General features: G+C 37.0%; 1 non-coding gene and 1 pseudogene across 1 annotated transcript; both read left to right on the top strand.

Moving 5' to 3' along the window:
- Positions 1-6,325: 6,325 nt before the first annotated feature.
- On the top strand, positions 6,326-7,364 carry LOC120256135 (annotated as a pseudogene).
- Positions 7,365-19,449: 12,085 nt separating this feature from the next.
- Positions 19,450-19,556, top strand: LOC120256141. The gene has a single exon (XR_005535187.1). It is a non-coding gene; the product is annotated as a small nucleolar RNA R71 (small nucleolar RNA).
- The last annotated feature ends 7,553 nt before the right edge of the window (positions 19,557-27,109 follow it).

Below are 27,109 nucleotides of genomic sequence, written 5' to 3'. Positions count from 1 at the left end.
AGACATAGAGATGAAAAGTGATCCTTTATCCTGAAAATAGTTTCATGAGCTTATTGGAATTTTATGGTGATAGTGGACTATGGCACGCATGCATTGGCCTGAAATTATGAACAGGGTCAATCATTGGAGTGTAGGGTCTCCTTGGTTTAGCCTATTGATAAGTGCTTGTGTGATAAGAATGCGAAGTGTTCTTTCCTTATGATGAGCATTACTTTTATCATGTTTTACCGCTAATATGTGTGCATTTATGTTACTTTCATGCATACGGGGTTGTGAAGCCGAATGTTAGCGAAAGAAGCCAATGTAGATCGTGACTGCACCATTTGGAGGAAATCTTGAGAAAGATCAAACGTGAAGACATAAGTCGGGCTCAAGATTCGAGAATGTGTGCCAACCTCCGTGTATTCAAGTTAGCACAATGATTTGGAGGGGCACAAAGGCAGTCACATTCGAATATCCGGGCTTGTGCATTAATAGTAAGATCTTCACCGATGAAGCCGTTGTTGAAGAAGCAAAGAAATCTATAACATAAATATGTGCCCGTTTACGTTACCTCGATGAAAACATGGATTCGGAGTGTTTCGGGCAGGCACTGTACCAGGGCACTGTAGCAATCTCCTTGAGCAGGTATTGTGCACAACCGGCCGAAGAAGAGAATTTCAGAAAATCCATAGGGGCGTGTGGAAATTATCCACGCCCGTGTAGAAATTCCACACGGGCTGTGTGGAGAATCCACAGGGGCGTGTGGATGCCCGATTCCAGCCCTATTTAAGGCCAATTTAAGCCCCGATTTCAACCTTCTTTTCTCTATCTTTCCCCAACTTGAGAGAGGGCAGCAGGTAGGGTTTAGAGAGGTATTGGCTAGGGATTAGGACAGGTTCTACGACTCTGACATCACGCTCCGTTTGGAAGAAGGTTAGTGGGAGAGCTTTCGTCCGCACCGATCCGGTGAGGTGTATCCTAGGCCGGACAAAGGGTCCCTTGGATGAGTAGAGGCTTCTCCACAAGACCGTCATCATGACTACCGAGGGGGTTTTCTATGGATTACTTATTTTTACATTCAATTTCATTAATTGTAACTAGCTCCATGGAGAGCTAAACCCCCTAGTGGGTACTTGGATTTATGAACCCTAGGATGTATTTGTTTCATTAAACCTTGTTATTATGCTTTCATTAATTGATGTTTTATGTGAGTTCCAATCTTGAATGCTTGATTGATTGAATTCTCCCTTAGAGTGACACTAGGATTGAGAGTTCACCTTAGTAACCCTTGAGAGTGAGTGACACTCTACGAGAGTTAGACAAAGCTAGATTGGAGAGGGTTGAGAGGGTGAGTCGAGAGGTAACAGAGCGTCCCCTTTTCCCTCTGGTGTGATTCATCCTACCTCCATTTCCTCGAGTTCTTTGAGTTCATAGTAGAGTGAATGGGCTAAGGGATGACCTTCCACTGGGGCTTAGTTGTAGAGGCAACAGAGTGAAGTGTTGAAGTGATTTTAACACCTAGGGCTTAATTGTTTCTAGGGACCTTTCACCTGGACCAAAGGGTTAGGTCTACATCTAGGAAGAGGATTTATCACTTGGAATCCCTAGAACTCATTGCGATTCTATACGAGTGAGAGGTTGAGAGATTGTTCAATTTCTCCTCCGGGACATGTATAGAGTTAGACATGGTTGACCTTAGATTTTGGATCATGTATTGAAGGATCTCCATGACTCATTAATGCATTAATTAGAAAGCATATTAGAGGGTTTTTGCACTTGAAATGATTGTCCTAGGCAGAACAATATCTGGGTACCCCATTTATATCGATTGCCTTACCTCCCCTTTACTTGTGCCTTCTCTCTTGTGTCTTTTACTTTTGTTTACATTACATCTTATTACACAACTATTATTCACTTTTCGCTTAGTTAAGAAACAATTCAAGTATTTTTATTCCCTACTCCCTGTGGATACGATACCCACTCATCTGAGATTTATTACTTTAACAAACCCGTGCACTTGAGGGGCATACCCAAGGGGTATTGTCACCTATGCAGAGGTGGCATGGTTGACCCTAGGTTTTCCCATGCAAGATCCGTTGTAGAGTTCTTGATGGGTGTGATCTTGAGTGAGCTAGAATCACCACCTTGGAACCTCAACGACCAATGCCAAGGGGTTTTTCCTTATTTTGTTTTCAAATCATTGGGGGTCCCAGGACTAGTTCAAGCCACAACCAAACTGAGATAGTTTTTATGGCCAACAAGAAACCTGTTTTTGTACTTATAGTATTTTTTTATTTACATATGGATGTTTTTTTTTATATATTTTACTTGATGGTAAGCAAGCTACTATTAATTTGTTTATCATTGTGAAATAATTTAGGACTCTATTTATTTATGTAGTCACCCCTTAATGAGTAATCTTGTTACTCACCCTCTCCCTTCTTCATCTTGACACAAGTCGTGATGTGGTTGATCGCCGTGTCGTGCAGTTTTTGTGTCAAGTCCAGCATCTTTTAGCCTGGGTTTGTCTGCATTTTGGGGATTAAACCAATCCATTGGTCATATTGTTATTTTGTCTTGGTTGTGTGTACTAGACCCTTTTGTATTGAAGGGATATTGCATATCAGGGGAGTGTTATATGTATCCCAAATCTACTGTTATGAGCTTGTGATATGTGAGTTTCCATTTTTTTTCTCAGTATTATTTAATGCCACGATGCCTTGCATTAACTTGAGAGCGGGATAGGACTCATCTCTTCTCAAGTTATTGCGCGGTTGTCATGAGCCTATCCTGTGGGATGGGACGTGAAAGTGTGTGAAATGTATTCAATTTCCATACCAAAGAATTTTAAACTCAGATGTGTGTTCATATAAGACATGTTCTTTGTTTTACGTTTGGATAAGATTATATGGTTACTATATTAATTTGATTATTGTTCTATTTTTAGGATGGAACAAGATCATCAAATGACTAAGCTATAAGATATTTGTATTAAGTATATGCATTGCATTTGGATTATCTATTACATTTGTTGTTTATTTCATATATAGTGATCTTTGAAATTATTTTTCCTTCTAACTCATTGTCCCTTGTTAATGATTAAGCTTATGTATATGTTAGTGATTATTGACATCCCAATAGATATGTTAATTCATTACTTGAATGACATGGTAGACAAGAACAAAGGCAAGCAATTGGTGATGGTTTTGTTAACATCTTAGTGCTAACCGACCAACAGGTCAGTTACTGGCCAAACTTAATTTCTTCGTCTTAATTTTATATATGTATTAAGATTTAATGTCAAATTGATTTGTACACCATTGAAGTGCATAATGTTGAAGCCTGACCCTTTTGTGAACTAGACATTTATGTGCAATGCATGCACTTTCCAAAAATAATTGAAACCGGACTATACTTTATTGAAAAGCATTAGGTTCATTATGCAAGCCAATGATCAACCTAATGAAGGCACTAGAGATGGACACATCTCCATGGAACTTATATCACAAGTTAGAGTTGTTCAATTTAATAGATTCAATATTCTAGCCTTCCACATAACTTCATTTGTTTTCCAATTTGTAGGTAATTTCCACATTTGAGCAAACTCTTCTTGCCATGACAATTCCTGCATGTGGGAATATGATGACGAAGAAGAAACTCAACATCAGAGGAGGAGCTAAATGTACCAATTCACAAAGAGAAGGGAAAATTACAAGTTAACATTGAAGACAGCTTGTGTTGAAACCTCAGGGAAAAGGTAAGAATGTTGATGAGAAGAGCAAAGAGGGAGGTGCTGGCAAAAAAAAATAAAGGTATGGCTTCCCCTGGAGTTGGGGCTCCTAGTGGTGGTGGTAGCACACAAGGAAGACAATCGTGATAGATTTCAAAGATGTCATCCCAATAGTGGGTTGTTGTTATCATTGTTAACTAACTTTTGTTTCTCTCTCTCTCTCTTTGGTTTTTGTAATTTTGGTGAATGGATATAAAGGTTTTGTCATATTTGTTTAGAAGTAAACCTTAGATTATGTATTGAATGTGTTTCTGCTTGCTTCTGTTAGTTGTTGATGTAAAAACCTACATTATGTACTAAATGTTTGAGTTTTTTTGCTTGCTTCACTGATGTTCAAAAATAATTGTCAATTGATTGATTTTTAGAATCTTTTACATTGTATATGTTTGAGTTCAAGTTCATAATTTGTTGTGAATTGTTTATATTGGTCCATTGTGTTTTTTACAACATATAATTCCTACATTATTGTTTTATGTAATCCTTTTTTAATTGGTGCATTGTGTACTTTCTGCATTCATGTATTATTGAGGGGTTATTTCTTAGTTTTGCCGAATCATTAATAACTTGATTATTTTTAGATAATATTAGATAGAAACAACGCTCATAAGGAGTCCTATTGAAACCAAGAAATATAGGCCTACCTGCCATCCACACAATAATAGATGGAGTTTTCCAGAAAAACCTGCTAGTGGGGAGGAAGACCTCCTAGGGATAAGAGACATATGGCTGAAAAGAGGGCCAAAAAAGGATCTTTCGTGTATAATCCTGCATAATCTCTAGTGTTATCAGTTCCGGTACGTAGACCAAATGATACAATGCAATCAAAAGTTCCTAGATTCATGGAGATATTATCTTTGAGAATTTCTGTAGATCTATAATGTAATTCTCAATGTTTATGTAAAAAAATTGCATGTCCTAATTCAAATTGAATAAAAAATTTTAAAAATTACACACAGTCAAATCATAATCGAATTGGGACAACAAATGGTTAAAATAAATGAATTTCATTATATTTGGATATATTCAAGATAAGTGAAGACGACATTTTGGAGATAATTTAAAATATTTAAATCACAAGATCAGCCGAGAGCACAGATCTCGAGGCGATCTAAAATATTTAAATCACAAGATCAGCGTAAAGCACACATCTCGAGGTGATCTAAAATATTCAAATCACAAGATCAGCTGAGAGCACAGATCTCGAGATGATATAAAATATTTAAATCACAAGATCAGCTGAGAGCACGTATCTCAAGGCAAAAATACCAAATTACAAAATTGCCTTTGAGAACATATCTCGAGGCATAAATGCAAAAATACAAAAAAAATATCCTTGAGGACATATCATGGTAAAATGAAAATTAAAAAAAAAAAATTTGCCCTTGAGAACATATCTCGAGGCATAAATGCAAAATTACAGAATTGCCCTTGAGAGCATATCTCGAGGCATAAATGCAAATTATAAAATTGCCCTCTAGAGCACATATCTCGAGGCAATCGCAAATCTTAGGATAACCAAACACATATCCCGAGGCAATCCTAAATTTCATATAGCCTGAAAACATATCTCGAGGAAACCTGAGAAAGTGCAAATCTCGAAGTACCCCAAATACGTATCCTGAGTCAATTTGAATTTTTTAAAATTAAATTTTAAAAAAAATAAATTTTTATTAATTTAATTAAATTACAAAAAAATTTAATTTTAAAAAAAAATATTTAAATTTGAATTTTTTTTAAATTTGAATTTTACATTTGGTCTTATTTGAGTCCACGGTTGTGATTTTACGGTATAAGAACAAACGAAGTTTTTTAAAAGGGGAGATAAAAATAAAAAGAAAAAAATAAAAAAATAATAATAAAAAATATAAAAAATAAAATAATATAAAATAAATAAAAAAATAATATAAAACAAATAAAAAAATTAATGAAAAAAAGATGAAATTGGAGAAGAAAAAAAAGGGGGAGAGACGAACCAAGAAAAAAAATTAAAAGAAATAATTTTTTTTTAATTTCAAATTTTTGAATTTGAAATTAAAAATATATATATAATAAATATATATATATATAAATAGTGATGATGATAAAAAAATTATGTAAATTTAAATTTTATCTCTGATCTCTCTGGATGAGGATAAGAATGGGAGATGATTTATGAGAATAAAAAAATCGGCGGTCAAAGTTTAAAAGGAGACATAAAAAAATAATAAAAAAATTTAAAAAAAATTAAAAGAAAATTTCAAAATTAAATATTAAAAAAATATAAAAAAATAGATTTGATATGTGATTTGACGGGAGGGCCGTTGAAGAGATAAGATCCATTTTTTTTTTAAGAAGGGACCGGCAATGGAGAGAAGAGAGGAGAAACATTTAGAGGAAAAAAGAAAAAAAAATAACAAGAAAAAGAAGGTCTTTTACTCCTCTCCTCTTATATATAAAAATATATATACACGTATATAGAAAATTTTGGCCGCTTACTGTCTGTCACTTGTCGCTGCTGTCGCTCATCTTCGCTGCTGCTATTCACCGTCGTGGCATGCTTGAGTGGCTGAAATAATGCCGCCAAGCATGCCTCTGCCGCCGCTCATCGCCTTGCTGTGGCTCGCCACTGCTACCCATCGTCGCTGCTGCTATTTATCGTCGTGGCATGCTTGAGTGGCTGAAATAATGCCGCCACGCATGCCGTTTGCCAAGCACCGTTGCTGCTGCTTCGCTTTCTCTCTTTTGTGTCTTAGTTAGGATTCGCGGCCTCAGCTTCCCACACTTATGGCGCGCCTGGAAATCCTCTTCTCTCATGGCCGCCGCCATCTCTCGGTTCCGAAACCTCCATTTCTATGGTTTCTTCGCTCTTTTCCTCCGGTTCCTCCACTATGCAAGTAGGAGAAGCGACCGCAGAAGCTACCAATGGATCTCGGGGAGGCCATCAAGGAAATGAAGGCTAGTAAAACTATAAAAAAAGCGAATTTGCTTGAAACTGTTGAAGCTCATGTGAACCTCATTGTGGATCCGCGTTGAGAAGATCAGATGGTACGGGGTGCTCTAACTCTTCCTCATGGCTCTGGGAAGACTGTCAGGGTTGCTGTATTTGCTGAAGGTGTTGCAGTGAAGGAAGCAAAAGCTGCATGTGCTGATATAGTTGGTGGTGATGAACTCATTGATGAAATAAGAATTGGTGGTGGCAAGATTAATTTTGATAAGTGCATAGGAACGCCTATGTTCATGTGTCCCCTTTCCAAGATAGCTAGAATTCTTGGTCCTCGTGGTTTAATGCCAAATCCCAAACTAGGGTCCGTGACCAGTAATATTTCCATTGCAGTAAAAGAGGCCAAAAGTGGTCGCATTGATTTCAAAATTGATAAAACTGCTATCGTACATGTTGGGCTTGCGAAGGTTAAATTCTTAGATGAGGCCTTACGGGAAAATATTGGAGCTTTTGTGAATGCTCTTTTGCTGACAAAACTTGTTGGCCTGAAGAAGAAATATGCAGGGCATGTGAAGAACTTCATGTTAAGCAGCATGATTGGCTGGTTTCCCTGTTACGATACAATCTTTATCTGTCGCCGCCAATAACTATGTCAAACTTCAAGTCAAGTGATATTCTATTATTGTTCACACTGGAGAAGCTCAGAACCGTATGATGCAACAATTCTAATATTTCACAACACCTTTTTGCCGGTAATCGACATTACAAAGAAGACAGTCTATTAAACCGGGGAGGCATGTAGACAGGGTCTAATTATCAGTTACAATGCCTCTAATGTCTCATAAAAATACAAACTATTGTCACCATTCAATATTGCTGGAAATTTTTTAGGTGCTACTTTACATATGAAAAATGTGAATGTTGAACGTTTGAATGTGAGCCTGATTCAAACTAAACAGAATGGAGGTCATGTCACAAGGCAGACATCCAATAATTTGGTAAAAAAATCATCATTATATGCATGTAGGGGTGTATTTGAGCCGAGCCATTCGTGAGTAGCTCGGTGTTCAGCTCGATAAAGGCTCGTTCGTGTTTAGCTCATAAGGTGTATATGTGACTATGTCATTGTTGTCAATTTGAGTTACACATATAGGGCTATAAGCTACTATTCGAATGCTAAGCTCATTAAAAGCTCAGGTCAACTAGTTCATTAAGTTAAATGAGCTCATAAGATAAACGAGCCAAGCTTGAACACCACCAAACTCGGCTCATTAAATCTTGTGAAGAACTCGTTTATTGTATAATTAAAATCTCGTTTATAGTATCATTTACAATTTTATTTGTAATAATCATTAATATAATCAAACTCAAATCGAGTTGAGTCACACTTGATAATGATTCATTGAATAAGTTTACTAAATAAAAAAATAGTCAAGCCTTAATCAAGTTAGCTAGCTAAGTCTAAGCTTCGAATTTTCTTAACAAGTTGAGCTCCAGCATGAAGCTCGAAAGAAGCTCGATTAGAGCTCGAGCTCGGTTAAAATAGTAACGAGCCAAGCTTGAACATAAAAAATGAAGCTCGAAGAAAGCTCGGCTCGAGTTCAAGCTCGATTAAATAGTAACGAGCCAAGCTTGAACAAGGCAAAGCTCGGTTCGGCTCGGCTCGTTTACAGTCCTATATGCATGCACATATGCAAAATGCATGACAAAAAAAATTCTTAAAAAAAAAAAGAGGATAATGAAAAAATTGCATGACAAAAAAAAATAGAAAAAGAGGATAACAAAATGCATATCTGCCCACCATTCAAAAAAATGAATGATAAAAAATGAATGATAAAATAAAAAAAATGATGAGAAGCATGCTTGCATATTTAAAGAAGAATTTAAAATAAAAATAATAATAATACATTCTAGCATAATTATGCGTGACAAAAAAATATATAAAAAAATATATATAATACATGAATTTAGTTACGGTGATGCTGCATTCTCACGTGCACGAAATTAAAAAAAAAGAAAAAAAATTGATTGAAAAAAAAAGAAAAGCATGCATACGTCTAAGAAGCATGTCATGCACAAATAAAAAAAAGCATACAAATTATAACAAAAACAAAATGCATATACATATCTATTCATGTGTACCACTTATTAAAATAAATATAATAATAAAAAGGGCTGGCCCACAACAGAAAAAACATATATGCAAGCCCGCCATGAAAAAAAGACACATATATGCAAAAATGAAATGAAAAATAATAAAAGAAATTTGATGAATGATGAGATTCACGTGCATGGCAAAAATAAAAAAATAAATAAAATATAATAAATAAAAAAAAACAAAAAAAAAATTGATGATAAAAAAATAAAAATAAAAATGAGAAATATTAAGTGTGTCTAAAGAGCATGTTATGCATTCATATGAGCATGATATAAAAAAATTGAGAGTAATGCATAGGCTCATAATAAAATAATAATAGTAAAAAAAATAAAAAAAACATGCATAAAAAAAAGAAATCTGGAAATATGCACTACTAATCTCTAAATAACGATAAGAATGCTTATCTCGAGGTAGTGACTAGTTTTATCTCAAGGCAGTAATGAGATATATATTGCAAGGCGATGATAAGGCACAGGCAGTGGTGACTTATTCATTTCGAGACGGCAACAAAAAAAAAAGATTGTTATGGCAATCAGGCAGGCAGCGCAATGCCAAGGCACAGGCAGCGGCGATGAAAAAATAATAATATATATATACATATAAGTGATGTAATAAATATATTTATATAATAAAATAACAAGATTTATAATTCGCAAATCTTCTTGCTCTTACTTGTACTTTTTGCCCTTAATCGGAGGTTCCTAAGATTTCTAATCTAGGGTAATTAATAATAGAGGCTTGCCTCTATTAGAAATGAAAGAACCCACAAAAACAAATACGATATTTGTGCTTCGATATATCGTCTAGTGTCTTTTTTATAAACATGATGCCAGACGCATATTTTCGATCCCACACTCAACTTCCACCAATTGTTGAGTGCACTATGTTTTCAGTTTGCATCATCGGTACGCAAATATATTTTTTGGTTTTCACTGTGGTCCAACTAGATTCTTGCACCTTTAATATTAATGCTACTATTATTGTTAAGTTTTTAGATAAGATCATATGATATCAAAATCAGAAAAAAAAAATATAACCAACCATCCACTTTCCAAGTTGAAAAAAATCAATCAGAACAAGAACAAACAACCGCCCACTAAATCTCAAACATAGTGCAAGTAGAGTTAGCTCTCTCTGTCTAGAATAAAACAAAATAAAAAAAAAATCCACTTTCAATAAACAACCTAAGGCTTTGACAAAGTTGTTTTATTTTACATTCCACATCGGTCATATCTCACTTCTTACTTAACCCACCATCTCCGCCCAACAAATGGCCGCTCTTGACCTGCTAGTGGCCAGAGCTTCACCATCCTTGGTTTTCATTTCTTTATTGGGTAAAGGATGTGGAAGAAGACGTTGATGTGGTGTTCCTTTGCTAATGGGGACAACTTAAATGGCGTGGCAATTATCTAACATGTCACAGGTGAGTTGGCTGTGATTTTCAGGTGGCCATGTCTGCGAATTAGATCCAACTACTTGTGGATAACCTCTTAGAAAAACAAAATTAAAAATGAGTAATCGTTGTGATGTAAGTTGAAGCTCAGTAACCAATATAAAACAATAAAAAAGTTGAATGGCCTACCAAAAAATTACGCCCAGTTAATTCTTATATTATGTTAAGGATCTCAAGCCTATCAAAGTTGCATGAGCATCTCTATTTTCTAAAATATTCAATAAAATTTTGAATTTCAAGAACTTTTTTTTAAACCATGCTCTCCCAAAGTGGCTCCTCCACTTTTAGCAGGGGGAAAATTAATCTAAAATAATAATTATTTAATTATTTTTAAATACAATGTCATATTTATTTTTCTTTCCCCTTACTCCTTTTTGAGATGGCCAAGTTCCTCAGACAGCTCCATTTTTTTATTTTTTATTTTATAAATGATCTAATACTAAGCTAGATGATGGTGAAATATTAGCTATCAGAACAAACCCAAATCAAAAGGAAAATTTTTGAGGAGGTCACTGTGTTATGGTCAATTTTTATTTTGATCGCTGTGTTATAATTTGTATCTTTTTGGTCATCATGTATTGATTTCTTTTCATCTAGTAGTCACTTATGAATTTCTAGCTAATTTTGACTGACGTGGCAGCTTTAGATGTCACATCACATATTTAAAAAATGTTTTCATAGCCCAGCTGGACAGGACACGTCAGCCTTGTGTCCTCTCCAGTTGGAATAGAATAATCTTTAAATAGTGTGATGTGGCATCTCCGGTTACCATGACAGTCAAAATTGGTTGAAAATCCATGAGTGACAGCCCGGTGAAAAGAAATCAATACATGATGACCAAAAATATACAAATTGAAACATAGTGATCAAATGAAAATCGACCATAACACAGTGACCTTCTAAAAAATTTACGCCCCAAATTAAAGCTAAATCTATCCACGGACAAGGAAGCACATGACCCCTAAGAACTAAAAACAAACAGAAGCTTGCACAAGTAAACTAGCTAAAGATAACCTAAAACATTACATTCTTGTAAAATAGTTTTTAGCACCACTGACGGGGATCAACTCAATTGGCTACAACATGGGTTAAGTATAGGCTCATGTTGTGTTTATCATTCATTTGTTTCTCTCATTTCTCAATTGGAATGGAAAAAATAAATAATAAAAAGGTATAATGGTTTATAATTCAAATTTCTACACCTATAATTAGCTTATATTTGGAAAAGTATACATAAAAAACTATACACTAGATTATTAAAATGCTACAATTTTGTAAGTTACAAATTTAAATATAATATAAATTTTTAAAGTGGATAAGTCATTCACATTGAAAAAGGTTTAATCCCTTGACTTCTTACTTGGAAAGAGAAATAATTACAATGCTACTAATGTGTAGTTGTGAGTGTAATATAAAGTGCATCACTATTCATTACATCAATTTTTATGAAAAATAAATGTCATTGAAACCAAATAATCTCATATAAATATATATATTATTAATTTGTTTATGACAAATGCAACTAGCGGAAGTCAGGGCATGCACATTGGTGGCAATGATGGTCTATCTATACATCCTCACTTGTCCAATACAAGAATTAGATTCTAAGACTGCTTCCATAACTGAGAACCCTTACCACAACTATATCTAAAGCATTTTGAACTCGGACAATTAGCTCCAGTAACATATGCCTTTACTCGCTACTGTCGATCTGTGAATTCTTTAGCATATACTAGTAATTTGTAAAAAAAATAAGAAAAAAAAAATAAAAGTTTGGTTATTGAGATGAGGTTCTTGCACCCTCATTCTCACTGTTTGATCCACTTAAGCCAGAGGCATTTAAGGAGTCTCAAGCTATGATTGGTACATTGAGCTCAAGGGGTTCGATAAAACAAAAGCCGGTTTCAAAGGCCTAATCGATGCTAGAGTCAACCAAATCCCCCTTTCTTCATCCAATCCCTCGATGAAGCCACCCCTACGCCTTCTCCTAAGCTCCAGTAAAGAAATATGTGGAATAGGTTTTTCCAGTATCTCTCATTCATAAATAAGGACAATATATATACAACATATACAATCAACACCTTCCTAAAATATAGGACCTAAATAAGTACAAAAGAATGTCCTTAGAAATTACAACTAATTATGTCCATATTTATAGCTAATTATCTCAATACTCCCCTCAAGTTGGAGCATGAAGATCTCGAATGGCCAACTTGCAAAGGAGAAACTGAGATTGTTGCTTCCTGAGAGCCTTAGTAAGGATGTCAGCAAGCTGCTCATTAGTACAAACATGAGAGGTAGCAATATGCCCTGCTTGAATCTGATCATGCAAATAATGATAGTCAACCTCAATATGTTTGGTACATTCATGAAAAATAGGGTTAGAAGCAATATGTAAATCCACTTGACTATCACAAAACAAATACACAGGCCTCGAATGGTGAACACCAAGATACTGAAGTAAAGACTTAAGACAAGTAAGTTCACAACTTGTAGTAGCCATCTAGCAATATTCAGTTGGCTACTTCTTTGTTTTCCAGGAGAAGGGAGACCCACCCAACATCATAAAATTACTAGTAAGAAAAATGACGAGTCAAAGGGCAAGTAGCCCAATCAGAGTCACAATAAGCAATGCAAAGCACTGTCTCGATAAAGAAGAAGACCCTGTGTAGGATTATTTTTCAAGTACCGTACGACACGAAGAGCAGTATTCCAATGAGCCTCTTTTGGACATTGTAGAAATTGAGCAAGAATGGGAACCACATAGCAGAGCTCCGGGCGAGTGATAGTAAGATAAATCCAGTGACCAATGAGCTACCGATACTGATCAAGATGAGCAAAATCTGGAACCGTATCAAGTACCAGCTAATGATTTTCTTTAATAGGAAACTCACAAGGCTTTGAACCAAGCAAATCAGATTCAGAGATGATGTCTAGTGCATACTTATGTTGGGAAAGAAATAAACCTTCCAGACCTCGAGCTATCTCTATCCAAGAAAATATTTCAAGACACCCAAGTCTTTTATGTAGAAGCAAGCACTCAAATAAGCTTTGAAATTAGCAATGGCCTCAATATTATTTCCCATAATAATCAAGTCATCAACATATACAAGAACATTAAGGACATTATCGTTACACTCAAAAGAGAAGAAAGAGTAATTAGCATATGATTGAATAAAGCCAAAAGACTTAAGGACAAAAGCAAGCTTCATAAACCTATTACAAGGGGCCTGGCAAAGACCATAAAGGGACTTGCATAGTTGACATACCTTCCCATGAGAAGATCCAAAGAACCCAGGAGGAAGAGTCTTGTACACTTCTTCATCAAGATCACCTTGTAGAAAAACATTATGAACATCTATCTGATGGAGCTTCCAACCATGAATAATAGCAACAGCAAGAAAGACACAAATTGAAACCATTTTAGCAACAAGTGTAAAGGTTTCATTAAAATCAATACCTTCCCCTTGATTGTTGCAAAGAATAACAAGTTGAGCTTTAAAATGTTCAATTGTGCCATTATAGTTGTACTTTATCTTGTACACCCACTTACACCCAATAGCTTTCTTGCTAGTGGGCAAGTCCTGAATGACCAAAGTACCATTATTTTCAAGTGCCTCAATCTCTTTTCACATTGTGTCATGCCAATTTGGGTCAAGTACGGCCTTAGAGAACCATGTTGGTTCATGTCCTGTAGTAATAGTGGCCAAGAAGTGGGCATAGGAAGTGGAAAAATTATTGCAAGTCACATAATTAACTATGGGATAAGGTGTACGGATGGAGACTGAGCATATGATGCAGAGGAGGGGTCTATATAGCGTGCAGTATGACAAACATAGTCTCACAAGCAAATAGATGACTACCGCTCTTTGTGATTGCACCTAACACCAACATCATACGAGGTTTTTGATCTTGTATTACCAACTTGGGGACGAGAGCTATCCACCCCATTAAGAGGAGTAGACATGGAAGTGTCATCCATATCGCTTCCCCTCACTCCAGAATCCACACCATCAATTCCAGTGGACAACACCACGTCACTCGCCCTCACCTTCGAATCACCCGAGTGAAGATCAAGAAAAATATCATCATAAGCTATATGATAGGTTGGATCTTGGGAAGATAGAGATAAAGAAGTGGAATTGGATGGGCTATAAGGAAAATGATTTTTATAAAAGACAACATCGCTGGAGTTAAAGAAATCCCTAGTCTCAAGATCATATAGTCTCTATGCCATCTTTCTATGAGGATACCCAACAAAAATGCACTTATGATTACTCTCATTAAATATGTTTCTATCATAAGGGATTTGGGATGAAAATCAAAGGCACCCAAAAGTCTTAAAATGAGTATAGGAGGGAGGGTGGCCAAGGAGAATTTCATAGGGTATTTTGCCTTTGTGAATGGAGGATGGTCTTCGATTTATAAGATAACCAACAGTAAAGGTACATTCTCCCCAAAATTCAAAAGGCATGTGAGCTTGAAAATGATGTTCTTGAGCAACATTTAGAATATGATGATGTTTACGCCCCACCTGCCCATTTTGTTAAGGGTTACCCACCCAAGAGGTTTCAAACAAAATACTATGTTCGGCAAAATAATTAGCCAAGCAAGTGAAGTCAGTCCCATTGTCACTACTGATGATCTACCCGCAAGTGTAAGGGGTCTCCAAGTAATACCTTGAATAAAACACGAGGATTGTATTCCTCGGGTTTAAGGATCTACTATTATTCCTTCGCCGCTTACTTTCTAATGTAACTCTTGAGTGATAAATGTTGTTTAACTAGCTAAAGAAAGTGAATTAATGGCCAAACAAGAAGTAAGGACTAATGCAAAAGACAACAATCAACATAATAAAATGCGAGGGGCCAAGGATTTGGATCCCCTTGGGGGTCATCAAGTTAAGCTACAAGAATGAATAACAAAAGAGTGTTGATCCCTAATCCCAAATGAGTGTTAATTGGAATCTCTTCTGGATCAACCCTTCTACGATTACATTAAAATCAAGGAAATCTCTAAATAAGAGTAAACACAACCTAGATTTAATCCTAAAAGTCGGAGGGCTACCGGTACCCGATCTCTCGGTGTCCTGATACAAGCAATTGCTCCTAATCCATCCATGATCTAGCGCACACGAGCAAGTCACATCAACATGTACAACTCATAAAATAAGTACGGATTTCTCCAATATGAAATTCTAGACATGAAAGCATGATGGATTAAATCACAAACTAACCCAATGCATTAGAATTAAAGAACCATTATTCAAATGTACATAAGCAACCCACCAAGGTTCACCGACATCTGGTTGCCTTGGGGGTTTAGTGTGCCATCAAACAAAGCTCAACACAAATGAAAGCTAAAACACACGAATAAACCATATATGACACTCCCTCAAAGGATGATGATGATGATGAGGTGGATCCAGTTTGAAGGATGTTTCCCTCTCTAAATGACGCTTCCCAATCTGAAGGGCACCTCCCCTTCCAGTTAATGCTTCTCCCCTCGACGTTGGGTATGTTATAACCTAAAAATCCCTTGAAATCACCTTAATAATACATTGCTTTCACAAGCTTGCCCTATCTTCTTCAATGGCTAAAGATGCACTTTTATATCCCCCCAGGTCATACGGACCGTATGGGGGCCGTATGGAGGTGAATGGAGATCTTCCAGATGCATACGGGTGCCATGTGGGCTATATGAAGGCCCTATGGTTTTTTCTGAAACTCTACAGCTTTTCTTCTCTCGGGGTGCTTTAGTATTTTGCTACAGAAATTCTACTACAAATGCATACGGGTGGCATGTGGACCATATGGAGGCCGCATGGGTTTTCTCGAGACCATCTAAGTCTTTTTTCTCTTGGTGCTACAGTAACTGCAACTCCAATTTCACTTCTTTTTCACCCAAATAATGGCCTCGAGTTCTCCAAGGCTCTAGTTTACCCTACAAAGCAAATAACAACATATTCAGCACAAAACAGGCATAAATTTCATGACATTACATGCTAAGTGTAAGAAATACATACAACATAATATATATATTTAGGCACTTATCAACTACGAACACACTTTACCAACTTATTGAATTGTGTTTCAACCATGGTACAAAAAGTTTTCAAAATTTTCCTAACCTCTATTTTATCATCCATCAAATGCACCCAAACACCCTTAGAACAATCATCCACTATAGTTAAGAAATAAGATGTACCACAGGAAAAAAGAAATGTTGTAAGGCCCCCAAACATCACAATGAATCAACTCAAATTAATCAACAACTTTATTGGAACTAATTAGGAATGAGTCATGAGTTTGTTTTGCTTGAAAACAAATATCACAAGGTTCATTTTTATTCTTATGAGAATTAGTACCAATGACATTAGGAAGAAATGAAACTATTTGACAAGAAGGATGACCAAGACGTGGATGCCAACTGGTGCCATGGAGGGAAGCCAATAGACCATGATAGGGACTCAAGTGTAGGTGCTAATCACGTAATAAAGTATGTGTAAGTGCAAAGTATCAGTCCACAAGGAAGAAAATGAATACTAGTAATAACTCTTAATCCAAAAAATAGCCTAAATAATTAAATGTTGTGTGTGTGTGTGTGTGTGTGTGTGTGTGTGAATAAAAACAAGCAAAAAAAAGAAAAGAAAATAAGGGAAATAATTGGGGAGAAGTCAAGGAAGAAAGTGATGTCCGGGCATAGCATCCCTCTAGGGTTATAAACTACATGACAAAGGATGTCTAAACATGCAATCCTATTTAAACTGAAAGGTTTTTAGAATTATACTAAACCTTAATTTCTCAGGTGAAGAGTAACTAAATAGGAGCAGTGCTAATATAGACATCCACACAATTGTATTAACACTCTATGAAACCTTGTTGTGCGCTAATGACAATCTCTTAAATAGATAATCTCCCCTAAAGAGAGAGATTACCCCTAATCCGAATATAGAGCAGAAATGCACTTTCTCCTAAAATTGACTCCACATAATTGCAAAAAGTACGGAGATTATCACTAAGCCACTTGGAAGGATTGCAGGAAACAAAGTCTCCAAAGTACCATAACCAGTGGTGTACTCACTATCCTCTTGAATTGCGGGAAGTCTATGCTAGGTGGGAATTTCTTCTCGTCATGTAGGAATACGAAACATGATATCTAGGGCTTTCACCTCATTAACAATCAAGCATTCAATTACACAATTAGACTCAAATAGATATAATTGCAATTTAGAAAAATAATTAAAGCATCAAAGATCCAACAACTAATCTCAAAAGTATAAACCCTAGAGTTTGACTATGCCCAAATATCTATAAATTAGACCTCCAGTAATGTAAGGCAAACATCCAAGATATAAATAATAGGAGGAAACATGAAATCTATGAAAAATCTCCTTCTCAATCATGTCGATAAAGAATCACCTGAGAACCCCTAGGTTAGCTTCCATGAATGCCGCCAAGGTGAACTTGACAGCTACGATCTTAAATCCCCTTGAATGTTGAGCGAAATCACCCTTGAAATTGCTCCTTAGTGCTGCAGATTCATCTCTTATCTTCTCTTACTTCACCTCCAAGAATTGTCCAAAATAAAATAACATGTATCATCAAAAGTAGAAGGATGTTTAAAGGCATCGGATAAAGCAGACATGACTTCCTTAGCCCCAACCCTAATTGTCATCCTACCATTACTAACATTGATTAGGGCTTGAGAGGTGGCTAGGAATGGCCTACCAAGAATGAAAGGCACATCAACATCTTCATCTACATCTAAAATCACAAAGTCTACCGGGAAGATGAATTTGTCAACCTTAACGAATACATCTTCTATGATTTTCCTAGGATGCCTAAGGAAGTGGTAAACTAGTTGCAAGGTCATCCTAGTTGGCTTAAGGTCACTAAGTGCAAGTCTCATAAACATGGATCCACCAGGGCCTTTTCATTTACCAAATCACCTTTGTTATAAGGGATAGTGAAACTCCCTAGATCTTTTGATTTCATCGGTACTCGATTCTGAAGCAACGCCGAGCTCCCTTCACTCATTGTGACTGTTGATACCTCTTTAAATTTCCTCTTGTTTATTAGTAGGTTCTTAAGAAACTTCGTGTACTTTGGCATTTGAGACAAGGCTTCATCAAATGGTATATTAATGTGCAATTGCTTCAACAAATCTAGAAACCTTTTGAATTGTTCGTCCGTATGATCATTCTTCAACCTTCATGCGTATAGGAGATGCGGAACATACTCCTTCACTAGTGGTTGTGTTCTCTTCTCAACAGTTGGAGTAGCTTCTCCCTTCTTTGTTGAACTCTCAACAATCTCAATTTCTGGTGCCTTTTTCTTCCCCATCACCGGTTTGCTACCCATCCGCACTTCTTTACCACTTGAAAGAGTGATAACTTTGAGATGCTCAGGAGGATTGGCTTCAGTATTACTCGACAAACTTCCTTGAGGATGTTTGGACAATAGTTTAGCTATCTAGCCCACATGATTCTCTAAATTTTGAAGAGAGGCTTACTGGTTTCTCATCGATGTCTCTATGCTCTGGAATCAGTTTTGGGATTGCTAAAACCTAACATCCATGCTTTGAATGAAATGAGTAAGTACTTCCTCCAATGCAAGTCTCTTGTCATTCTGCTAGTGAGGAGGAAATCTTGGCAGGAGCTTCTACTGCTGCCATTGATTTCTGAAAGAGAGATTGGAGTGATTCCGCCATATTGGGTTATACATGCCAACTATAGGGGTTCCTTTGTTGTCGGAGGGCATTACCAACATAATCCACTTTTTTGATAGGTCTATGCACCGCTCCCTACAATGGAACAATCAGTCAAGGCATGTCCTCTCCCACACGTGTCATACTCTATGACTGTAGACAACTTATGGGTAAAGAAGTTATCAATTTTTCTGTTCAAAGCTTCCACTTGGGCTTCTAGTGTTGTCACTTCACTAACTTCAGTCATCCCGACTGGCTTCACAACTAACTTGCCTCTCAAGTTCCACTGGCAGTTACTCATGGCTATCTCTTCTATCAACTGCTTAGATACCTCTAGGGTCTTATTTTCAAGTGATCCTCCCACTGTTGAATCTACAAGCTGCATGGTACTCTGATTTAGGTATTAATGGAAAATATGAACTTCCATCCATACGGGGAGGTTATGATGTGGGCATTTCCTTAACAAGTCTTTGAATCGTTCTTATTCCTCAAATAGTGATTTAGTGTCCAACTGTGCATAAGTTGTGATCTCCTGACAAAACTTAGTCATTCTTCCTTGTGGGAAATAACAAGATATGAACGCTTCGACGAGCTACTCCCAAGTCATGATAGGTGCTTTACGGAGAGCCTGGTGCAATTGCTTAGTTCTTCTTTTTAATGAAAATGGGAAGAAGCGAAGTTTGATTGTGCAGACACGACATTGTTAATCTTTAACATATCACATACCTCGAGGAGTCCTCCTATGTGACAGTTAGGATCCTCGTCTGGTAGCCTATGGAAACTGTACTGAATTCTGGACCATCTGTATGAAAAGCGTGCTTGAGCTCAAAGTTGTTTACTATAACTAGTGGATGCACTATACTTGACTGAGAGCCATTAAGAGTGGGACGAGCGTAATATGAAAGGGTCTTATGTCGGTTCCCTTGATCTGCTATGACATCCAACTGCTGTCCCTCAATAGTCACTACTACAGATCCTACCTTATTCAATAAAGTTGTTCTCAATCTGGTTCCAATCACTTTTTCTAAACTGCTTTGACCTTTCTGCTAGTCTTGTTGACTTTGCCCTTTAGTGTTATACACTGAAATCAAACAAAAGAAAAAAGAATTAGAAAACAATATATAAAAATAAAGAAGAAAGAAAAAAATGGCTAAAGTGACAAATAATCAAGTGTTCCTTATATTACTAATCTTCCCAGGAAACGCCGCCAAAAACTTGATAGAGATGCAAGTGTACGTGCCAAACGCCTAATAAAGTGTGTGTAAGTGTAGAGTGTCGGTCCATAGGGAAGAAAGTGAATACTAGTAATAACTCTAAACCCCAAAAATAGCCTAAATGATCGAATGTTGTGTGTGTGAACAAAAACAAGCAAAATAAAGAAAATACAGGAAATAATTGGAGAGAAGTCAAGGAAGAAAGTGATGCCCGAGCATAGCATCCATCTAAGGTTATAAACTACAGGGCAAAGGTTGTCTAAACATGCAATCTTATTTGACTGAAAGGTTTCCATAATTATACTAAACCTTAATTTCTCAGGCAAAGAGTAACTAAAAAGGTGCAGAGCTAATACAGACATCCACACAATTGCATTAACACTCTATGAAACTATGTTGTGTGTAATGACAATCTCTTAAATAGATAATCTCCCCCAAAGAGGGAAATTACCCTTTAATCTGAATATAGAGCAGAAATTCGATTTCTCCTAAAATCGAGTCCACATGATTGCAAAAAGTATAGAGATTATCACTAACCCACTTGGAAGGATTGCGGGAAACAAAGTCTCCAAAGTACTCTAAACAGAGATGCACCTACTATCCTATTGAATTATGGCAAGTCTATGCTAGATGGGAATATTTCTTCTCATCACATAGGAATAGCAAGCATGATGTCTAGGGCTTTCGCCTCGTCAACAATCAAGCATTCAATCATATAATTACACTCAAAAAGATATGATTGCAATTTATTAAAACTAATTAAAGCATTAAAGTACCAACAACTAATGTCAAAAGTATAAACCCTAGAGTATGACTATGCCCAAATATCTACAAATTAATCCTCCATTAATGTAGTGAAAATCATCCATGATACAAATAATAGGAGAAAATATGAAATCCATAAAAATCCCCTTCTGAATCATGTCGATGAAGAATCATTGGAGAAACCCTAGGTAACCTTCCATGCATGCTACCAAGGTTAACTTGACAACTACGATCTTCAATCCCATTGAATGTTGAGCCAAATCCCCCTTAAAATCGCTCCTTAGTGCTGCAAATTCATCTCTTATCTTGCCCAACTTCACCTCCAAGAATCATCCAAAAGAAAAGAAGTCGATGCCCTAGAAACCCTCATTAGGTCTATTTATATCTAACTATTTAAGGGTTGCTTACGGGTGCAAAGACGTGGTCGTAAGGGAGCTAGAGAAGATAGTTGCGAGCCTTATGTGAACACTTACTACCGTAAGTCACGTCTGTAAGGTATTTTTTCTGTGTTGCGGTCCAGCTTACAACCATAAGCGCTGGACCATAAGCTTCACTGATTCTACTTCTTACTACTTCCCTTATGGGCGTATACTGTGGTCGTAAAGTCCTCTGGATGGTCCTTACAGGCCTCCTTACAGGCATAAGTCTTGCCCATAACATTCTCTGATTTGGCTCTGAATCCCCCTTATGGACATAAACATGCCCGGAAGGTTCTCCATAATCCACTTACTGCCGTAAGGTTGGCCGTAAGCTACCCATAAGGCGCCTAGTTTTACCATATCATTATTTCAGATGATGCCGAGATAGCTCAAACTTCATCATTTGTGGTCTAAAATACTAATTTAAGCTCTCTCTTATATTGAAATGCTGCCCTAAGCCTAAGAATGTGAAATACAGTATATTTAGCATCAAATTCCACAATATGATTCAAATTCATGCCAAACGAGTGTACAAAGTGATATAAAATATATGAATATTATACACTCATTAGACCCCATCTCTCTTTTCACTTGCCCTAATCACCACCTCAAAGTGTGGTCTTGTATCACATAGTTTATCAGTTAAACTGACTATATAATGTAATTTCTTAACCAACTATGCGAAAGAGATCAAGTTGTAGGTCAAACGGGGAATATATAAAAACATGCCTAATGACCAAATTATCACCAAACATCATAGTTTTCTCTTGGACAGCATTGTTATGTGTCTCGTCGGGCAATACAATAAGCGATGGAGAAATAACACAAAGGTCCATGAGCAAGTTTTATTACTGGTCATATGATAAGAAGCACCAGTATCTAATATCCATTAAGAAAATGACTTACCCATGAGTTGTTTAGTGGAATATTTAGGATTAAAAGACTTGAACATATTCAAAACTGAAGACCATTATTTATTGGGAAGAGAAGGAATAAGAGCATTGTGATCTTGTGGTATCAAGCTGGCCTGGGGATTATCTTGATTTGCTCCTGATTAAGCAGCGTTAGCAACACCAATAACGCCCTGCTACATTTCATAGTGGGAGCAGTAGTACCTCCATTTCGTTTACCATGTCCACGTCCATCATTCCACCATTTAGGGTAGCTAATAATCTTGAGACAAGAACTAACCTCATGTCCTGGCCGTCCACAATTTGAACAAAGTGACTTCTCATGATGGCTAGATGAGGCACTATGGATAGCAAATGCGATCCCAGCATTGTGGGCATCATGCTCTTTCATCATGGTCTTGTGACATTCTTCTTAAAACATCAACCTATAGGCACGGTTCAGAGGAGGTAAAGGATCTTGAGCGATGAGATTGAAACGCAATGTCCCATATAAGTCATCATCCAACCCAAGAAAGAACTGATGAACACAGCTTTCTTTTTTTTTTTGGCTTAAATCTGCGGCCCAATTACATGTACACTTATCGCTTGTGCATCCTTATGCCTTGACATATGTCAAAAGCTCATCCCAAATCTTCTTTAAGTACCGATAATAGGCTGTAACACTCCGGCCATTCTGCTTGCATTGCACCAGATCCAAGGTCAATTATTGTATCCAAGGTCCAATGCCAATGGAAAACCGTTGCTATAGATCATACCAAAGTTCCTTCACCTTATCATAGAAGGTGATGGTATATTGTAGCATAGGCTCGATAAATTGGACAACCCATGCAATGAGCATGGAATTAACACTCTACCACTCCTCTATCTCGCTTGCATGATCATCAGGTTTTATTACCAATCCATCTAAGAAACCGAGTTCATGCTTTACATGAAAGGCATTACGCATACTCTTTTCCCATTCTTGATAATTGTCTCTCTTCAAAACTATTGGACACACATTCATCGCAGGATGATCAAAAGGGTGTAGATAATAAGGAGAAATAAGATCAAGAGTCACTGGTTTTTTGCCCTTGTCATCTCCATTATCATCGTCCATGGTGTGTGCACAGCATCGAGACCAAAAAAGAAGAAAAAATGAGCTAGTATTTTTTGTTTAACCTTGCTCTGGTACCATAAAGAAATATGCGGAATAGGTTTTTCTCATCATCTCTCAATAATGAATAAGAGCAATATATATGCACCTTATACAATCAACGCCTTCCTAAAATATAGGACCTAAATAAGTACAAAAGAATATCCTGCATCTAATCCCATAGGAAACATATCGTCCAAATAGTCAAGTGCACTTCGAAAAACATCAATTTTTTCCAGCTGGTGAACCATGGAATTCCCCAAGACATCCTTGACAAGATGTTATGCGATGTGCGGAGGTTCCACAAGGTAGTGCCGGAGGAGAAGAATGTGTACTACTCGCGGGATTCAGGTAGGAAGGTGAGCTTCACCAGCAACTTCGATCTCTACCAGTCACCGGTCACCAATTGGAGGGATTTAGTGTTCTGTGTCATGGCCCTTGATCCTTTGGCACCTGAGGAGCTCCCAATTGCTATCAGGTGAATCTTCAATGCTTTTGGATTTCATAAAGATTGAGAACGGTTATTCCTTTATTTGATCATCTTGTGGAGATATAGTTTTATATTGCTCTGGCCTCATTATTGAGAGATTGAGAGCTTCCTATTGCTTGAAGATAAATCTTGAATGCATGTGGTTTTCTGAATATCAAGAAAGGTGATTCCTTTTCTTTGATTATTTGTAGGGATATAGCTTTGGAGTACTCTGGCCAGATTAAGAAATTGGATAGTGTTGTCTTTGAGCTTCTAGGTGAGGCCATGTCCTCAGCCTCACCTCACTCTCGGCACAAGCAAGCACTTAGACCCTAACTTCCTCACTATACTTCTACAAGACCACATTGGTGGCCTTCAAGTGCTTTACCAAAATCACTAGATTGATCTCCCTCCATTGAAAGGATCTTTAGTGGTCAACATTGGTGACCTCCTTCAAGTAAGCTCATTAAACATTTGCTTTCAATTTCTTGATGATAAATACTTGAATTCGATATGAACTAATTGCATGTGAAGTTGATCTCAAATAACAAACTTAGAAGTAATGATCATAGAGTTCTTGCAAACAAGATTGGTCATAGAGTTTTTGTTGCTTGCTTCTTTACTATGCATCTTTACCCGATGACATCAGTCTATGGTCCTATCAAGGAATTACTGACTAATAAATGGCCTCTTGTATATAGAGAAATACATCTGCGAGAATATATTTCACATTATTAGTCAAAAGGAGTTGACAATAGCTAGCTCCTAACTATTTAAAACTCTAAGTTACACTCTACCTAGGTTCATATTCAATTACATTTAAGTGTGAATGTTTCTAATCAAAGAGAATGCTATGATTTCAGTCTAAAGAAGGAACATAAAGCCTTTGATTTTCCATTTGTAATTACGAAATGGCAAACAATAACAATAATCCTTGATTCTTAGAAGAGGTATTATTTTCTTTTGTACATTATCAGATGTGTTCTTTCTAATGAAGTTCCTTATTTTCCGATACTTATTCAAACAATATTTCAGTTGTCAAGCTTTTTGTGGAATTTCAAGCATGATTGTGTTTCACAATAAGTTCATTTTCTTTCATCTGATTGTCCATTTTATTTTATTCTTGTTTTGATTTCTTTTTCCACATTACTCTTCTCTTTATCCAAACGCACCATTGCTATATATTCAAGATAGTAATCTTTCTTCTTTCATTTTAGATTTACATAGGGTCAGTGACAACGCCTCTTGCGTATGTCCCGCAAGTGCACGGGTTTGTCGAAGTAATAAGATCCCAGATGAGTGGGGTATCGTATCCACAGGGGGTAGGGAATAAAAACACTTAAATTGTTTCTTAACTAAGTGAAAGATGAATAGTGATATGTGTGACAAGATGTAAAATAACACAAAAGTAAAAGAACAAGAAATAGAGCACAAGTAAAGGAGAAGGTAAGGCAATCGATATAAATGGGGTGCCCGGATATTGTTCCGCCTAGGACAATTGTTTCAAGTGTAAAAACCCTCTATTATACTTTCTAACTTATGCAATAATGAGTCATGGAGATCCTTAAATACTTGGTCCCAAATCTAGGGTCAACCATGCCTAACTCTATACATGTCCTAGAGGAGAAATTGAATAACCTCTCAACCTCGCACTCGTATAAAATTGCAATGAGTTCTAGGGATTCCAAATGATAAATCCTCTTCCTAGATGTAGACCTAACCCTTTGGTCCAGGTGGAAGGTCCCTAGCCATAGTTAAGCCCTAGGTGCTAAAATCACTTCAACGCTTCACTCTGTTGCACCCGTAACTAAGCCTAAGCGGAAGGTCATCCTTTAGTCCATTCACTCTACTATGACCGCAAAGAACTTGAGGAAATGGAGGTAGAATAAATCACACCGAAGGGGAAAGGGGGCGCTCCGCTACCTCTCGACTCACCATCTCAACTCTCTCCAATCTAGCTTTCTCTAACTCTCTTGGTGTGTCACTCACTCACAAGGGTTACCAACAAGAACTCTCAACCCTAGTGTCACTCTAAGGGAGCATTCATAAAATCAAGCATTCAAGATTGGAACTCAAATAAAACATCAATTAATTGAAATCATAATAAAGAGGTTCAATGAAACAAATACATCCTAGGGTTCACAAATACCCAAGTACCCACTAGGGGATTTAGCTCTCCATGGAGCAAATTACAATCAATGAAATCAAATGTAAAAGCAAAGAATCCATAGAAAACCCCCTCGTTAGTTATGGCGATGGTCTTGTGGAGAGTCCTCTACTTGTTCAAGGGTCCCTTTGTCCGGCCTAGGATACACCTCGCCGGATCGGTGCCGATGAAAGCTCTCCCACTAACCTTCTTCCAAATGGAGCGCGATGTCGGAGCCGTAGAATCTCTCCAAATTCCTAGCCAATACCTCTCAAAACCCTAGCCGCCGTCTTCTCTCAAGTTGGAGAAAAGATGGAGAAAAAAATATTTAAATCGGGGCTAAAATCGGCTTTTAAAGGACTGGAATCGGGAATCCAGACGTCCTTGTTGTTGCTCGTGTAGATTTTTCACACGGTCGTGTGGAATTAACGCACGCCCGTGTGGATTCTCTATTGTCATTCTTCTTCGGTTAGCTGTGAACAGTACCTGCTACATTGTTTTGCTGTAGTGTCCTGCCACAATACCAGACCGAAACACCCCCGAATCCATGCTTTCATCGAGCTAACGTAAACAGGCACATGATTACGTCGTAGATCTCTTTGCTTCTTCAACAACGGACATGTTGGTGGAGATCTTGTTATATATGGACAAGCCGGATTGCTTGAATGTGACTGCCCTTGTGCCCCTCCAAATCATTGTGCTAACTTGAATACGAGGAAGTTGGCACACATTGCCGCATTTTGAACCCGACTTATGTCTTCGCGTTTAAACCTTATCAAAATTTCCTCCAATTGGTGGTGCATTTACTATCCACATTGGCTTTTTTCTCTAATATTCGACCTTACAACCCTATCTGCATAAAAGTAACATAAATACACACATATTAGGGTTAAAACCCAATAAAAGTAATGCTCATCATAAGGAAAGAACACTTCGCATTCTTATCGCACAAGCACTTATCAAACTCCCCCACACTTAAACTTTTGCTTGCCCTCAAGCGAAAATTAAAACATTATGTGCATAGATGACGGAAATATTAGA

The sequence above is a fragment of the Dioscorea cayenensis genome, unplaced genomic scaffold, assembly GCF_009730915.1.
Source record: "Dioscorea cayenensis subsp. rotundata cultivar TDr96_F1 unplaced genomic scaffold, TDr96_F1_v2_PseudoChromosome.rev07_lg8_w22 25.fasta BLBR01001301.1, whole genome shotgun sequence".
Taxonomy (NCBI): Eukaryota; Viridiplantae; Streptophyta; class Magnoliopsida; order Dioscoreales; family Dioscoreaceae; genus Dioscorea; species Dioscorea cayenensis.
Note: the sequence above shows the minus strand (reverse complement) of the source record. Positions and strands in the feature narration are given on the sequence as shown.